Source organism: Prenolepis imparis, unplaced genomic scaffold (genome assembly GCF_030444845.1).
Source record: "Prenolepis imparis isolate NDT839.2.m4 unplaced genomic scaffold, iyPreImpa1.0 SCAF_9, whole genome shotgun sequence".
In the NCBI taxonomy this organism is placed as follows: domain Eukaryota; kingdom Metazoa; phylum Arthropoda; class Insecta; order Hymenoptera; family Formicidae; genus Prenolepis; species Prenolepis imparis.
The window spans coordinates 4,647,092-4,666,600 of record NW_028141167.1 but is presented as its reverse complement, the minus strand read 5'-3'; the positions used below and the strand labels follow the sequence as shown (position 1 = coordinate 4,666,600).

Genomic DNA, 19,509 nt, shown 5'->3' with positions numbered 1-19,509 from the left:
TATATATATATAATATCTCTCCTATGAGATGAATATTTGTTACGTGGATCCAATATATTTGTTCTCTTTCGGTTTGCTGCTGATCATTCGTCGGTGGAGAACGAATTATTTGCGACTCTAATATATCGAAGTAGACATAATGAAACACAGTAATACATGAAAGATTCTTAACAAAAACGTCAGCTTGTGACTACTTAAGTTTGTCCTGTTAAAAATAAGTTTTAGTAAGATTTAATAAAAATAAGTTTTTTTAGTAATTTAATAAGAAAATTATATTTATATACCATCTTTATTCGCGCGTCATAATGTTAACTTATAAATTCAACCATCTTTCAAAAACATTAATATACATTTAAGTATGAAAGAAGAAATACATACAGAGATAACTTATATAGTATAATTAATCATGTGGCACACGTTTACACATATTGGGACTATTTTTTTCGCGTTGTGTTCGCCCATTTACAATGAGGCTAGCCTGCGTTTTGAAAAATTTATTGACTCAAGTATTCAAAGTCCTAGACTTCTATTTCCTACTCTCCGCTATCTTCTCGAACTTAATATTAATATAACGAACAAATTTACCGAAAAATATATAATGCATTATAAATCGAGAATTGTTTTCTTCTCTGTTACTCGCGTTTCCGTAGTCTATCTATCGATACTCGCACAAAATATATAATATTGTTATGGATCGCGTCAAAAATAAATTATAGAAGATGTTATATTACAAAGATTGTGTTTACAATCAATAATTATTATTAAAGATAATCACAAGTTTAAAATATCATTATAAATTAATAAAAAGCATGCATATATTGTAAAACACAAAATATTTAAAATATACGTATATAAGCAGATTCTGTTTTTAATTAAAAGTATAGATTTGTTTTAATAATTTTTTTTAAATAAATGTAATATTTTAGAACAAAAATTTGTAGTTAGAAATGTTGAAAATTACTTATGCGGAATATGTAATCGGTTTACAGTATATTCAATTTGCATTCCTACTGGTTGAATTTTTCTGGGATAGAAACATTATATCATATCGATGTAATCATACCACTAGTATGCGAAAGTCTATGAGACCAGAATCTGGTGCATCTACATCGCATTACATGCATGAAATGACATTGTAATAATTAAATTCAGTTCAGATAAGACCTTCCATTAAATTTGACGAGATTATACGTGCCTTGCTACTTTTATTCAATAGGCAAAGGAAAACATTTGTGATTGTTTCCGCAAATTGTTCACATTTGATCACATTCGACGACGGAAGATGAGTGCTAACAATTGCCTATTCTATGTGCTGTTTTATGATATCAAATTTTATTGATAGACTTTTCGTAAAATTTTGTATAGATAATTTTATACATACATACCTATACATAATCTTACTTTTCAGTATAAAGCATCATTGCAATAAAACGTTATTGAAATTCCTATGCAATATAAATGAGACTAATAATTTGTTGTTTCTGCGAATTACAAAATTGTGATTTTTTTCTGTATTAATAACATTCAAAATATAATAGTTTCTGCAATAAAAAATATTTTAATATAAACTTTGCAATTGTTGGATAACAAGGAGTACATATCAATCATAAAACATACTTTTATAGTATGCAGATTTATTCCAATATAATATATATTTTAATACAAGATAATAAAATAATAATTACACAAATTACAATTTACATAATCCCGACACCAAAAAATTATTTCGTGCAATTTTTCACAATATCATAAGTAATATTATCATAGAATACTTGTAATAATTGACAATTCTGTTAAATAGATAGTGCTATAATCACTTAAGCATAATCTTTTTACGGCATAAATCATTTTAAGTGCATTGTAGTTTTACATGTTATAGTCTAAAATGTCTTCAAGAACTGCTCCGTAATCGACAGTGTGTCATTTAAGCGGACAAGAAAATTCTCAATTAATTTGTGAATGCGTTCAAAAATAGTATCCCTCTGAAATATAAAAAGAATAAATAAAACTTAATTTTTACACACATAGCTTTGTTTGATTATTATACAACATGTATAAAAGATATTGTCATTAAAATATATATTTATTACATATAATATATATTTTATTATTGACACACAATAAAATAATTTTTTTACATAAAATTACTTCTTAATTACAAACAAATAAATGTATTCTTAACATTTTACATAATAATCTTATTTTATTATACAGGGTATCTCACAACCATTGTATAATACTTTACAAGCGCGTTCTAGAGGTGAAATAGAGTAAAAAATTCTAATACAAAAATGTTGAGGCTGCAATAGTTTTTGAGCTATAAGCGATCAAAATTTGCCAATGATATCGCATAGAATTCGCTGACTTGAAAAAATCAATAACAGATAATTGATCGGTACGCGTATATATGTAGTTACGGGCCTGAGCGCGCGAGTTCTATGCGATATCATTGGCAAATTTTGATCGTTTATAGCTCAAAAACTATTGCATTTTCAACATTTTTGTATTAGAATTTTTTACTCTATTTCACTTCTAGAATACGCTTGTAAAGTATTGTATATACGGTGGTTGTGGGATACCTGTATATATATATTATATATTAATTATATAAGATGTTAAAAAATTTGACCGACAAACCTTTGAAGGGAAAAAGAAGACTTTAAAATAAACATTTTTTGTTAATACTAATTTTCTCTACAATGTTCAGTTTTAATATTACATGATATGAGATATGAGTTTGTGACTTTTCAGTTTGTCATTTTTGTATTGAAGTTAATGGAGGAATTTTTGAGCGTTTACTGTAAAAAGAGTGAATTACTTTTATGTATTTGTTCCGTGTTTTGTTCAAAATTAAAATACAATTTAATTTTTCCACTTATTTGTTTGTTTATTGTTTAAGTTACAAACTCCTATTTTATATCATGTAGTATAAAACTAAAAACATCGTAGAGAAAAATAGTATTAATAAAAAATGTATTTTTAAGTCTTCTATTTCCCTCCAAAATTTGTCGGTCTTATTTTTTAACACTCTGTATATATGTATATACACACACATTTATAATATAATTATCGCAATTTCAATAAAAACATAAAAGATAAAATATATAATACTATTTGTTTTTTCTATGATATAATGAACATACATACAGTTATTTGTTATTTGTAATACTAAATAATCAATTATTAATAATTAAATGTACAAATATAAATATAAAAAATATAAAAATATAATCTTATATAGGTATATATATATATTTTTTATATTTTTTATATTTATATTTGTACATTTAATTATTAATAATAAATAATACACATATATCCATTAAATAAAAGTTTTATACCTTAAATCGTGATAGCAGAGCAGAATCTGCTGCAGCTGATGGTTCGGCCATGACATCAACGATCGAAATAACCGCAAAAACGGCAACCAACAAAAATAGACATGTTTGGGTATTCATTGTTGCAAAATTATGAAAGACTGATCCAAAATTTTAATTCTGATACATCTTTATAGTGACTCAATTTATACAGTAAAAAATCGTGATCTGGACATCATAAACATTATCTAATCCGGAAACTTCTAACATTTATTAAAATTATTGAATTTTATTTTAGTGTTATTTTTTTAAAACTTTTTTAAAACTTATTTAAAAAGATAAAATAGAGCTTATTGCTTACATAAAATTGTTTAAAAGAAATAAACATGGTGATTTTAAGTGTTATTTAGCTATTGTTTTTATTTTATGTATAATCACATTTAAGACATCGTGCAAAAAATATTTTTTTATTTATAATATGAAAGATAAAATAATTTTACACATAGCATTATATTACATTCTTGAATTGTAGATAAAAAATTGTGTTTTAGGAGAAAAACGTAATAAAGTTGTAATAAAAAATTTATATTATGACGGGCAATAAGGAAACAGTATACACACAATATAATATAATATAATATATATATACACTTTATATATAGTATTATATATATATATATATACATTTATATTTATTATTAAAATATATATTATTAATATATGTATATATTACAGAAAAAATAATATTTACCATGCAAGTAGGCACTAATACAAGCATTTAATATCAATTGAAAGCGAGATTTTGCTTCTGTTTTGCTTATCTTTTTATAATTCGCCATATTATATTTTAATATGTATATACACATAGACGTATACATACAATATACGTATCTATTATACTTTAACTTGTTCGATTTTATCTGTCTGATATTTTCTATTTGTGAGACATAATTAACAGTTGCATTCTACAAGGTTTTAGAAGAATAAGTAGTAAATACTTATTTTGGGAGATTGTAATAGCGATTATTTTGACAATGAGTAAAACAGTTCATATAAACAGTCCAATTCTCAATGGATGCGGAGATACAGCTGAAACTGGTGCGTGAAAAGTCATTATAAGAGATATTAAAGAATAAATAACTTATTACTTATATTTATTGATGCTTGAATGATACAAAACTCAAATAATTGACAAATAATTTACAGTTCATAATAAAATTTACAGTTCAAAAATCCCACCATCAATTTCAATGCGCTTTGCAGCTTTTGAGATAATAATACGTGTTGTTCTTCTGAATCGTTCTTCGTCGTTTTGTCGTTCTTTTATGAGAGTTGCAGTATGCATTATACGAGAGCGATTAATTCGTCTCTTTTATTTATTTTTTTTTGTATATTTTATATATACTTTGTATATTGACTGTACGCGCCAATTTCAAACAGTTGTATTTCGAAATTCCTTGAGAATTAGATACAAGTTTATGTTACTAACTCTTTTACTAAGAATAATTAATATTACAACCATCAAAAATATTTATTATTCTTTCTGAAACATCCAATATATGCATAATTCTATTATTCTAGTCAATTTTAGATACAATTATTAAATGACATGTAACGTTGTCATTTAATCAAAATATTCGGTAAATAAAAAATTATACTTTTTTCTGATGAAGAAATATATAATATATCGAAGTAACCCCCCATTCCACTAATAGTTTACAAAAGTTTATAAGATAAAATCCAGCGCATCTACATCGCATTATGCGTGTGGAATGATATTGTGACAATTAAATTTAGAGAAAACAAGACCTTCCAACTTGCGAGACGACATTACGCGTGCCTCGCTTTTACTCAATTGGCAAAAAAAAATATCTGCGATTATTCCCGCAAATTGTTCACATTTGGGTATCCAACGACAAAAAAACAAATGCTAACAATTGCCTGTTCTACCTGTCTGTATAGATAATCACATACATATACACACACAGTCTACTACATTTCAGAATAAAGCATCATTGCAATTAAACGCTAAATTAAAATTTATATGCAATATAAATAATTAATAAATAATAAATAAATAAATGTGATCTGATGTTCTAGATAAATAATTAATAATTTATTATTTCTGCAAATTGCAATTTCTGCCGTATTACTAATATCTAAATAATGTTTATGAGATAAAAAATATGATAAACTAAATTTTGCGATTGCTGAATAACAATAAGGGATTAGTATATCAATTATAACTCATACTTTTATAGCATGGACATTTATTCACATAAGATATATATTTTAATATATGATAATAAAGTAATACAATTACATATTATATTTTACATAACCCCGACATAAGAAAATATAATTTTGTGCAATTCTTTACAGTATCATAGACAATATTATCATAGAATATTTATAATAGCTGAGAATTCTGTTAAATATATTGTGCCACACATAATCATTTAAGCACATAATCTTTTTATGCCATAACTCATCTTAATTACACTGTAGTCTCATATGTTATTAGTTATTAAAGCCCTATAACAGCCCTAATAAAAGTTTTACCAAACCAAGAATAAGTCCTAGAACACCCGCTGGATCTCCCTGAAATATATAAAAAGAAAAATCAAATAAAATTTAATTTTTATATATACGTAATTTTGTTTGATTATTATAGCAATATATGTATATAAAAGATATTGCCATTATATAATATATGTATATATTTTACTATAATGACACACTACATGCAAATTAATTTTTTACATAAGAATTCTTATTTACAAATAAATAAATTTATTCTTAACACTTTATAATGTTTCTAAGTTTTATTTTATACATTCACAATATAATTATCACATATATGTATATATACAATATACACTATTACATATTCTTGAAAAAGATGTTCTTTAAGAATATAATATATGGTACGCTTTTTTTTTAGGATTAATTATTTATTTAAACTTTGCATTTGTCTTAAGCAAATGTTTATTATTGACAAAGTTTTTTTATTTATTGGCAAAAAAATTTCAAGATTTAAAGTTTACATTTTAATTTCCTTTTGGAAAAAGTTTTTCACGATAATTTGTGTATATGTGTTTCTGAATTGCAGATTTTACAAGAGGTCTATTTTATAACACTTTCTTTAAAATTGTATAACTTTCTTAAAAAAGATCGTAGAAAAATGTGACGTTCTTAAAATTGTGACGTGATGGATTGACAAAAGCAATTTTAAAATCGGATTCTTGTTCAGCGTTCAAAAAACTAAAAGAACGACTACTCTCGTTCCAGTGTTCGAAAAAAGTTATTTTTTGTTGAACAGTGTTGTATGGTAGTAACCATACTATTAACATTTTGCGGAATTCCAATGCAACCAAAATCTGACGCATCTACATCGCATTATGCGTACGTATGAAATGACATAGCAACGATTCAGGATGGACGAGATCTTCCATTAAACTTGCGAAACGCGAGATTACACGTGCTTCGCTTTTATTCAATTGACAAAAGAAAATATCTGCGATTGCTCCTAAAATTGTTAACATTTGATTGCTCGACAAAAGACAAATGCTTACAATTGTCTGTTTTATCTGTGGCGTTAAATTTTATTGATAGACTTTAACAATTTCGTATAACTAATCGCATACGTACACACATAGTCTATTATGTTTCAGTATAAAGCAATTTTGCAATTAAACGTTAAGTTAAAATTCATATGCAATATAAATAAGATTAATAATTTATTATTTCTGCGAATTGCAATTGTGATTTTTGCCGTACTAATATCTAAATAATTTGTGTAATAAAAAATATGATAAATTTAATGTTGCAATTGCTGGATAACGAGGAATTAGCATATCAATTATAAATCATACTTGTATAGCGTAGACATTTATTCACACAAAATATATTTTGATATATGATAATATATAATTAACATATTACATTTTATATAATCCCGACACCAAAAATATTATTTCGTGAAATTTTTCACGGTACATATAAATAATATTACTGTAGAATACTTGTAATAAGAATTCTGTTAAATATATATATAGTGCCATAATCACTTAAGCATAATCTTTTTATGCCATAAATCATTAGTGTATTGTATAATTTTAAGTGTATTGTAGTCCCAAGCGTTAAGGTGCTTATAATGCTGCTTTTACTACATTTGCTACTTTGTCTTCTACGCTTTGTGCTGCTTCTCCTACTGCTTCTTTTGCTGCTTTTCCTATCCCATATAAAAATTCAAGCAAGCCTCTCTGAAATACAAATAATAGTAAATAAAGTTTAGTTTTTACATATATGTATATACATATAATTTTGTTTGATTATTATACTAGCATGTATAAAAATTTATATTGCGGTTACAATAATATTTACAATATACATAGATTTTATTTTTGATGCACTACAAAATTTTTTACATAATTTTTATTTACAAATAAATAAATATATTAAAAAATTTATAAATAAATAAATTTATGAAATTTGTTAACAAATTTTATAATTTCTATAGTTTTTATATATTATGTCAATTTTGACAAAAACACAATAGAGAAAATATATATAATACTATTTATTTCCTATCTATGATATTATATGAACAGACACAAAAGCATAATAATTACTTATAATACAATATTATCAATTATTAATAAAATTAAATGTATAAATATAAATATTGAAAAATATAATAAATAAAATTACACACACGCATATATATATATATATATTCATTAAATAAAAATTGTATACCTTAAATCGTGACTGCGAATCAGGATCTGCTGCAGCTGATGGTTCAGCCATGACATCAAAGATCGACTGCAAAAATGGCAACTAATAAAAATAGATATATTTGGGTATTCATTGTTGCAGACTGATGAAAGATTATGCAGGATCCAAAAATGTTGAATTTTTAATATCATAGCTTTAGAATGCCTCAATTTATACAGCAAAAAATCGTACTTTGGACATCATAAACATTATCTAATTCGGAAAATTCTAATTTTTATTAAGACTATTGAATTTTATTTCAGCGTTACATTTTAAACTCAAAATAAAATTGAGTTTATTATTCTACATAAAATTGCTTAAAGGACTAAACATGTGGTTTTAGAGTTATTTCGATATTTATTTTATATACATGTAGTCATTTAAGAAAGATCGTGCAAAAATTTTTTATTTTTGAGATATAAAAAATAAAATAATTTCACACACACACACACACACACACACACACATTACGTTATATTATACTCTTAAAATCTAGATAAAAAATTGTTTTTTAAGAGAAAAATATAATAAAATTATAATAAAAAATTTATGGCGCGCAATGAGGAAATATAATAATATACAAAAAAATATATATATGTATACATTTTATATTAATATATATTATTATATATATATATATATATATTATTAATATATATATTATAATATATATACATTTATATTTATTATTAAAATATAGATATATTGTTGTGGGTTCGTTAATCTAAATAGTTATCTTATATTTTATCTATATCCAAATATATATTACATTTTATATCCAAAATAAAATGAGTTAATAAAGAAAGCAGCAGTATTTTAACGAAAGCAGACCGATCTTAACGGTCGGTTGTTCCAACTTCTTGGTAAATTTTACCCGACAGATAGCATATCTTTGTCTCTTTTCAAATAAGCAATTTTAATAAAAGACAAATATATGCTATCTGTCGGGTAAAATGTATCAAGAAGTTGGAACAACCGGCTTTAAATAAATTTGTTATTTCAAAACAAGTTTATTGCAATTAATGTTAGAACGCCCTTGTGCAAAATATGTACATGGGTTACAATTTCTTTTCCTTTCTCTCTTTTTTTTCTTCAACTTACAATTATTTTTATAAGTTAGTCTATTTTTTACTAGAGTAGGAATATATGTTATTGAAGTAATCATTTTACTAATATTTGACAAAAAATCTATGTTAGAAATTAAAATCTATTGCATCTAACATAGCACGACACACATGATTACATAAAAAACATTGGAATAATATTATGATAATAACATTCATGTCGAACAATATACGATCTTACTAACGAGATTGCTCGTACATATTGTTTCGCTACTTTCATTTAATTGTAATCTGTGCAAAAAAACAATCATTTCCAGATTAGTAACTTGCTATAATTGATTGTTCGCTAAACGAGTTCGGAAAACGAGTGCTAACGATTGCCTATTCTATCTGTCTGTGACATCAATTTTTACTTTAAAAATAAACTTAAAAATTTGATATGAATAATTGTATATACCTACACACAATTTGTCATGTTTTATTGTAAAACATCATTGAAATTAAACTTTAAGTTAAACTTTGTTTATAATATAAATAGGATTTATAATTTTAGACTAATATTTTTTTGCGATGAGATGCAGTTGTAATTTATTATTGTCATTTTATTGATGTCGAAATAATAGTATATATAATAAAAAATATTTTAAATTAAATTTTGTGATAACAAGCGATTAATATCAATTACAAAATATATTTACATAGCAGTTTATTAACACTAGATATATTTTAATATAATTTTGATATAATAATAATAAAATAACATAATTTCATATCATATTTTACATAATTCTGAAAATATTATTTTATGTAATTTTTCACACAATAGATACTATTATTAAAAATTATAAGAAATAATAAAAACATTAGTTGAGAATTCTGCCGAATATATTGCATTCATTATTTACTCATAATCTTTTTATGATATAATTAATTTTAAATGCGTTTTAGTTTTAAATATTAAATCCCAACTATGGCAAACACATTTGCTAACAAATTGAGAATAATATTTAAAGGATCCAAAGAATCCTCCCCCGCCCATAGATTCCTTTGAAAAGCAAGAAAATAAATAAAATTTAATTGTTTACTTCGTCTATTTATATATATTAAAATATATAAAAGATATTACGGTTATTACAAATATATACTTTATTATTTATTATTTTGCACTATAATAAGTACAAAATAATTTGCACTATAATAAGTTTAAAATAATTCTGTTACAGGTAAATAAAAACTTTGTATTTTATGCTATTTTTACGAATTATTTTATATATATACATAATATATAATTATATTATATATAATTTTTAACAAAACATCAAAGAGATTATGTGCTATTTGTTTTATAATATTATGTGAACATCATAGAAGAATAATATTTATTTGCACAAATTATTAATCATCAATAGTTAATATTAATAACTTAATAGTTATTAGACACAAATTATTAATCCTCAATAATCAAATAAACGCACATATATAAATATGAACAAATACAAAAAATAAAATTATATATTAGACAAAAAGTTTATCTTAGATCGTGAGAGTGGAGCAGAGTTTGCTTCAGCTAGTGGATTAGCTATAACATCAGAAATCGAGACAATCGTAAAAATAACAACTAATAGGAATAGGTATATTTTGATATTCATCGCTGCAAACTTAAACGAAGGTTTAATTCAAATTTTGAATTCTAATAATACATTTTTATGGTTCTTCAATTTATATAATAAAAAATCATGATGTGGACATGATAAACATTATCTAATACGGAAAATTTTAACATTTATTAAGACTATTAAATTTTATTTAAACATAATTTTTTTTTAACTCAAGATAAAGTGGAGGTTATTGTTATACGCAGATACATAAAATTGCTCAAAAGAAATAAACGCGGTGAGTGTTATTTGAATATTACATTTATTTTATGTATAATCACATTTAAAAGATATAAAAATAACTTTTATGTAGATATAGGAAGTAAAATAAGTTCATATATTATATCACACTCTTGAGATAAAAAATTATTTGTTAAATTAGTTTATTTTCCACCGGGATAGAAACGAATATCATATCAAAGTAGTCATTCCACTAGTATTTTCATTCTAATATTTTGCGAAAGTTTATGTAAAAAATACAAATCTGACATAAATTCTATATGAGCGTGTCAAATGTCAAAAATGACATTTGACACGCTCATATAGAATTTATGTCAGATTTGTATTTTTTTTTAACTTTCATTAAATGAAAGTAGCGAAGCGTATGTATTGCTTCGCTACTTTCATTTAATTTTTTTGCGATCTATGCAAATAAAAAATCATCTGCGATTGTTTCCGCAAATTGCTCATAATTGATTGTTTAATGACAAAAGTGCTAACACAATTGCTTGTTCTATATTTGCCTATAACATTAAATTTTAATAGACTTTAACAATTTAATAAATAATAGCACATATATATATTCACATCTACTATGTTTTATTGTGAAGCGTTATTACAATTAAACGTCAAGTTAAAATTCTTTTTTTGCAATAAAAATAAAATTACAAATTTCTTTATTACTGCAAAATGCAATTTTACTAGAGAGTCAACTGAAAACTTTAAATATTTTTTATTCTGTAATTTATTATATATGAACATCATTCTTCTACATTGCGTTAGAACACTTGTATTGCATGCCATGGAAACTATACGTAGAAAAATAATGTGTGTACCTTTTGTATTCAATAAATTACGAGATAAAAAATATATTTAAGGTATTCAGTTGACTCTCCCTAGTAATTTACGTTATTATAACTAACATCTAAATCTAAATAATGTTTAGATGGTAAATAATATTCTAAATTAAATTTTACGATTACTCGATAACAAGGAATTAATAGCAATCATACCAAGAAAATATATTTGTATAATACGAATATTTATTAGTACAAAATATATTTTGATATATAATAATAAAATACAAATATAATTGTATATTATATTTTACATAATTTTGACATCAAAAAATATTACTTTGTGTTTTTTTACATACTATAGATAATATTATCATGTAACATTCGCAATTATTAAAAATTCTGTTGAATATATTGTGCCACTTATTATGCTACAATTATTTAAACATAATTTTTTATGCTTATATGCTCATCTTAAGTGCATTTCAGTTTAAAATATTATAATCCAATTTGTAGTTCAATTAATGCCGCTAGCGGAGGAGGAAGTTGACTGAGTACGTAACTAATAGTATGATTAATAATACTTATCAAAAGTCTATGAATTATCCTATGAATTATCCTATGAATTACCCTATGAATTATTCCACAAAATATTCTTAGCGGATCAAGAAGAAGAGAGAGAAAAAAAGTAAAAATGTGTCTTGAAAATGTGAAAAATATCCTAAACAATGTCCCTATTGGATCAAGAAGAAAAGATAGTGAAAAAGTAAAAAGATTCCTCGAAAATGTTAGAAATGTCCCAAATATTGTCTCAAGAAAGAAAGAGAATAAAAAGGTAAAAACACTCCTCTGAAATGCAAGAAAATAAATAAAATTTTATTTTTTATTTTATTTGTTTACATGTATTAAAATGTATAATAGTCATTGCAATTTTATATATAATATATATAATTATACATATAATTATTAAAATAAATATAATTATATATACATATTAAAACTCTGTATATAAAATAATTTTTCAAATTTTCAAGAATTCTCTTACAAGTAAATAAAAAACTTATTGTTAGTGTTATGTATGTACTGTTTTTATAAATTATTTTATATACAATACATGATACAGTTATTATACATGAAATTTTTTAAAAAAACAATATCAAAGAAAATATGTGTAACATTATATGTTTCTATATTATATAAACATATATGTACAAAAGTATAATAGTTACTTGTAATGAGAAATTAATAATTAAATGTACAAATATAAATATACTAATAAACTGAATAAACAAAATCATATATTAAACAGAAGTTTTATACCTTAGAGCGTGAGAGCGACTCAGTGTTCGATTCAGCTAATGGATTAGCTATAACATCGAAAGTTAAAACAACCGTAAAAACGGCAATTAATGAAAGTAGATATATTATGATATTCATTGCTGCAAACTTGTATGAAGAACTAATTCAAAATTTATGAATTCTTGTACCACATCTTCATAATGTCTTCATTTATATAGCAAACAATCGTGACCTGGACATTAAAACATTATCTAAACATTATCTAATCTGGCAAATTCTAACATTAAGATTTTCAAATTTTATCACATTATTTTATTACATTATATATAAATTTTATTATTTTATTTTTTAAACTCAAGATAAAGTATAGGTTTTATTGTTAAATATAAAATTTTTTGAAAGAAATAAAGACGATATTTTAAGGTTATTTAAATAATGCATTTTTTTCGTATAATCATTTATAAGAGATCGTGCAAAAAATTTTTTTATTTCATATATAATAAATATTTTTATATTTCATATACATTTTTTTATTTCTTATAAGATAGTTATTTCTTATAAGATTATATTGTATATAGGAAGTAAAATGACTTAGCACATTACAGTGTCTTCTGAGTTCTAAATAAAAAATTGTTTAAAAAAAAAACAATACAATAAAATTATAATATAAAATTTACAATGTGGCGTGTATAATAAAGGATTACACATATATACACAGTATATTCTCTCGTTCTTTTTTTTTTTTTTTTTTTTTAATATATATTTATATATGTATACACACGCACGCACACATATGTATATGTATATATATTTGCACATAATCTAAAAAACCCTTAAGTTTAAATAAACAATTGAAAGCTATTTAATAAATCGTCAATGACCTAATTGTAAGTCACAGTTAACTTCCGTAACACATCTGATATTTAACCATGAATATCTTATTAACCATAACCGACACCAAAAATTTCTTTCGTGGGTTGAAAGTCCTAACAACATACTTTATTTTGCTTGCAATAAAACTTCTCCAGCACGTCACATATTGTAGCTATAATATGATAAAGTTCATGAAAATAGCCCTTTTTGTAACTTTAATTGCAAATTTCTCAAAATTGTGACGTGATGAAGCAATTTTGAAATCAGATTCTTGTTTAGCGTTCAAAAAACTAAAAGAACGACTACTCGTTCAAGTGTTCGAAAAAAAGTCATTTTTTGTATGGTAGTAACCATACTATTAACATTTTGCGGAATTCTATGCATCCAAAATCTGACGCATCTACATCGCATTATGCGTATGAAATGACATTGCGACGATTCAGGACGGACGAGACCTTCCATTAAACTTGCGAAACGCGAGATTACATGTGCTTCGCTTTTATTCAATTGACAAAAGAAAATATCTAATACGATTGCTCTTAAAATTGTTGACATTTGATTGCTCGACAAAAGACAAATGCTTACAATTGTCTGTTTTATCTGTGGCGTTAAATTTTATTGATAGACTTTAACAATTTCGTATAACTAATCGCATACGTACACACATAGTCTATTATGTTTCAGTATAAAGCAATTTTGCAATTAAACGTTAAGTTAAAATTCATATGCAATATAAATAAGATTAATAATTTATTATTTCTGCGAATTGCAATTGTGATTTTTGCCGTACTAATATCTAAATAATTTGTGTAATAAAAAATATAATAAATTTAATGTTGTAATTTGCTGGATAACAAGGAATTAGCATATCAATTATAAATCATACTTGTATAGCGTAGACATTTATTCACACAAAATATATTTTGATATATGATAATATATAATTAACATATTACATTTTAAATAATCCCGACACCAAAAACATTATTTCGTGAAATTTTTCACGATACATATAAGTACTATTACTGTAGAATACTTGTAATAAGAATTCTGCTGAATATATATATGATGCCATAATCACTTAAACATAATCTTTTTATACCATAAATCATTAGTGTATTGTATCATTTTAAGTGTATTGTAATTCCAACCGTTACGTCCATACGTATATTACTTCTTTTATTACTGCTACTAATTTGGCTACTATTATTTCTACCATTTTTATCAGTGGTTTTAATCCTGTATGCCCATTTTCCTAAAATACAAAAAATAGTAAATAAAGTTTAGTTTTTACATATATGTATATATAACTTTGTTTGATTATTATACTAGCACGTATGAAAATTTATATTTCGGTTACAATAATATTTACAATATACATAGATTTTTATTTTTGATGCACTACAAAATTTTTTACATACAAATTTTTATTTACAAATAAATAAATATATTAAAAAATTTATAAATAAATAAATTTATGAAATTTGTTAACAAATTTTATAATTTCTATAGTTTCTATATATTATGTCATGTATGTTCACATTTACAATATATAACATATATACAATACCAAAAACACAAAAGAGAAAATATATTATAATACTATTTATTTCCTATCTATGATATTATATGAACAGACGCAAAAGCATAATAATTACTTATAATACAATATTATCAATTATTAATAAAATTAAATGTATAAATATAAATATTGAAAAATATAAAAAACATAATTACACACGCACACGCATATATATATATATATATATATATATATATATATATTCATTAAATAAAAATTGTATACCTTAACTTGTGACTGATGCGAATCAGGATCTGCTGCAGCTGATGGTTCAGCCATGACATCAAAGATCGAAACGACTGCAAAAATGGCAACTAATAAAAATAGATATATTTGGGTATTCATTGTTGCAGACTGATGAAGAATTATGCAGGATCCAAAAATGTTGAGTTCTTAATATCATAGCTTTAGAATGCCTCAATTTATACAGCAAGAAATCGTACTTTGGACATCATAAACATTATCTAATTCGGAAAATTCTAATTTTTATTAAGACTATAGAATTTTATTTCAGCGTTACATTTTAAACTCAAAATAAAATAGAGTTTATTATTCTATATAAAATTGCTTAAAGAACTAAACATGTGGTTTTAGAGTTATTCCGATATTTATTTTATATACATGGAGTCATTTAAGAAAGATCGTGCGAAATTTTTTTATTTTTGATATAAAAAATAAAATAATTTCACACACACACACACATTACGTTATATTATACTATTAAATTCTAGATAAAAAATTGTTTCTTAAGAAAGAAACATAATAAAATTATAATAAAATATTTATGGCGCGCAATGAGGAACTTCTTGGTAAATTTTACCCGAGAGATAGCATATCTTCGTCTCTTTTCAAATAAGTAATTTTAAAAACAGACAAATATATGATATCTGTCGGGTAAAATTTATACACGGCGTGCCTCGCTGCTTCCTCGCGTGGTGTTGCTTGCGCGTTACTTGGCGCGAGACACTACCGTGTCTCTTGATCAAGAAGTTGGAACAACCGGCTCTAAATAAATCTGTTATTTCAAAACAAGTTTATTGTAATTAATATTAGAACGCCCTTGTGCAAAATATGTTCATGGGTTACAATTTCTTTTTCTTTCTCTCTTGTTTTTTTCTTCAACTTACAATCATTTTTATAAGTTAGTCTATTTTTTACTAGAGTAGGAATATATATGTCATTGAAGTAATCATTTTACTAATATTTGGCAAAAAACCTATGTTAGAAATTAAAATCTATTGCATCTAACATAGCACGACACACATGATTACATAAAAACGTGCGAATAATATTTTGATAATAACATTCATGTCGAACAATATACGATCTTCAAATACGATCTTACTAACGAGATTGCTCGTACATATTGTTTCGCTACTTTCATTTAATTGTAATCTGTGCAAAAAAACAATCATTTCCAGATTAGTAACTTGCTATAATTGATTGTTCGCTAAACGAGTTCGGAAAACGAGTGCTAACGATTGCCTATTCTATCTGTCTGTGACATCAATTTTTACTTTAAAACTAAACTTAAAATTTGATATGACACTTTAAATATTTGATATATGAATAATTGTATATACACACAATTTATCATGTTGTATTGTAAAACATTATTGAAATTAAACTTCAAGTTAAACTTTGTTTATATTATAAATAAGATTCATAATTTTAGACTAATATTTTTTTGCGAGATGTGTGTGCAGTTGTGATTTATTATTGTCATTTTATTGATGTCGAAATATTAGTATATATAATAAAAAATATTTTAAATTAAATTTTGTGATAACAAGCGATTAATATCAGTTACAACATATATTTACATAGCATTTTATTAACACTAGATAAATTTTAATATAATTTTAATATAATAATAATAAAATAACATAATTTCATGTCATATTTTACATATAATTCTGAAAATATTATTTTATGTAATTTTTCACACAATAGATATTATTATTAAAAATTATAAGAAATAATAAAAACATTAGTTGAGAATTCTGCCGAATATATTGCATCCATTATTTACTCATAATCTTTTTATATAATTTCAAATGCATTTTAGTTTTAAATATTAAATCCCAACTATGGCAAACACATTTGCTAACAAATTGAGAATAATATTCAAAAGATCCAAAGGATCCCCCCCCCCCCCCAGATCCCTCTGAAAAGCAAGAAAATAAATAAAATTTTATTGTTTACTTTGTCTATTTATATATATTAAAATATATAAAAGATATTGCGGTTATTACAAATATATACTTTATTATTTATTATTTTGCACTATACTAAGTACAAAATATAATAATTATTAAAAAAATTCTGTTAATTAAGGTAAATAAAAACTTATTGTATCTTATGCTATTTTTACGAATTATTTTATATATATACATAATATAATTATTGTATATATAATTTTTAACAAAACATCAAGGAGATTATGTGCTATTTGTTTTATAATATTATGTTAACATATTATTAATAATTTAATAGTTATTAGACATAAATTATTAATCCTCAATAATCAAATAAACACATATATAAATATGAACAAATACAAGAAACAAAATTGTATATTAAACAAAATGTTTATCTTAGATCGTGAGAGTGGAACAGAGTTTGCTTCAGCTAGTGGATTAGCTATAACATCGGAAATCGAGACAATCGTAAAAATAACAACTAATAGAAATAAGTATATTTTGATATTTATCGCTGCAAACTTAAACGAAGGTTTAATTCAAAATTTTGAATTCTAATAATACATTTTTATGGTTCTTCAATTTATATAATAAATAATCATGATGTGGACATGATAAACATTATCTAATACGGAAAATTTTAACATTTATTAAAACTATTAAATTTTATTTAAACACAATTTTTTTTAAACTCAAGATAAAATAGAGATAAATATTATTGTTATACATAAAATTGTTCAAAAGAAATAAATGCGGTGAGTGTTATTTGAATATTACATTTATTTTATGTATAATCAGATTTAAAAGATATAAAAGTAACTTTTATTTAGATATAGGAAGTAAAATAAGTTCACATATTATATCACACTTTTGAGATAAAAAATTATTTTTTAGGAGAAAACCGTAATAAAATTATAAAAAAAGATTGTATTGTTACGAAATACATAAAAACGTAATATAAAGATTCAAATTTCACATACAAAAGCAATTACATACATGAATCAAGATATAGTATACGCCCTTGCGCGACCTCAATGATTTCTACAACAGATGATTGCAATCTACTTTTCTTCGATTTTTCATTGAGAAAAGAAATACCAAGGCGTATAAGCGTAATTGGTTGCTCGTGAATTAAATATCCGAATATTTGATAGGTCATCGGGTGAGTTGAAGAATAGTATCGAGTCTTAATTTTTTTGATCCGGAGTTTTATATTAAAATAGAAAGCGATTTACCATACCTATCCAAACGTTGAGAATCGCAAAAATTGGAACGCTATTGTCAATTAATTAAACGATAGTATTTAACATTCGTCGCATGACATTTACACTGTATAAACGCAAATATGAGCATTGCTAAATTTTATGTGAGTTGAAATAACGTCAACGAACGTAAGTTTAAACTTTAGACAAACCCTTTAGCTTTTGTGATAAGCATAATATAGACTTTTCATGTCATTCTGGAGATTCAGACTGTTTTTGTGTCTCTTAATGAATATTATCTACATAAGTCGCTTTCCATAGATAAGCTCCTTTTTTAAAATTTTTATCCCATTCCATGCGAACTCATGATTAATTAACTATGGTAATGACAGAACGATGTATTGTATTTCTGCTATAATATATTGTGTCACAACCACTTACGCACATAATTTTTTTATGCTACAATTAATTTTAAATACATTTTAGTTTTAAATATTACAATCCAAAAAATAACATAATAA

General features: G+C 24.1%; 1 long non-coding RNA gene across 1 annotated transcript; it reads right to left on the bottom strand.

Annotated features, from left to right (window-relative positions):
• Positions 1-7,189: 7,189 nt before the first annotated feature.
• Positions 7,190-8,248, bottom strand: LOC145940450 (uncharacterized). Its single transcript, XR_014426015.1, has 2 exons — positions 8,079-8,248; positions 7,190-7,582 (listed from the first exon to the last, which is right to left on the bottom strand). It is a non-coding gene; the product is annotated as an uncharacterized LOC145940450 (long non-coding RNA).
• Between the last annotated feature and the right edge of the window lie 11,261 nt (positions 8,249-19,509).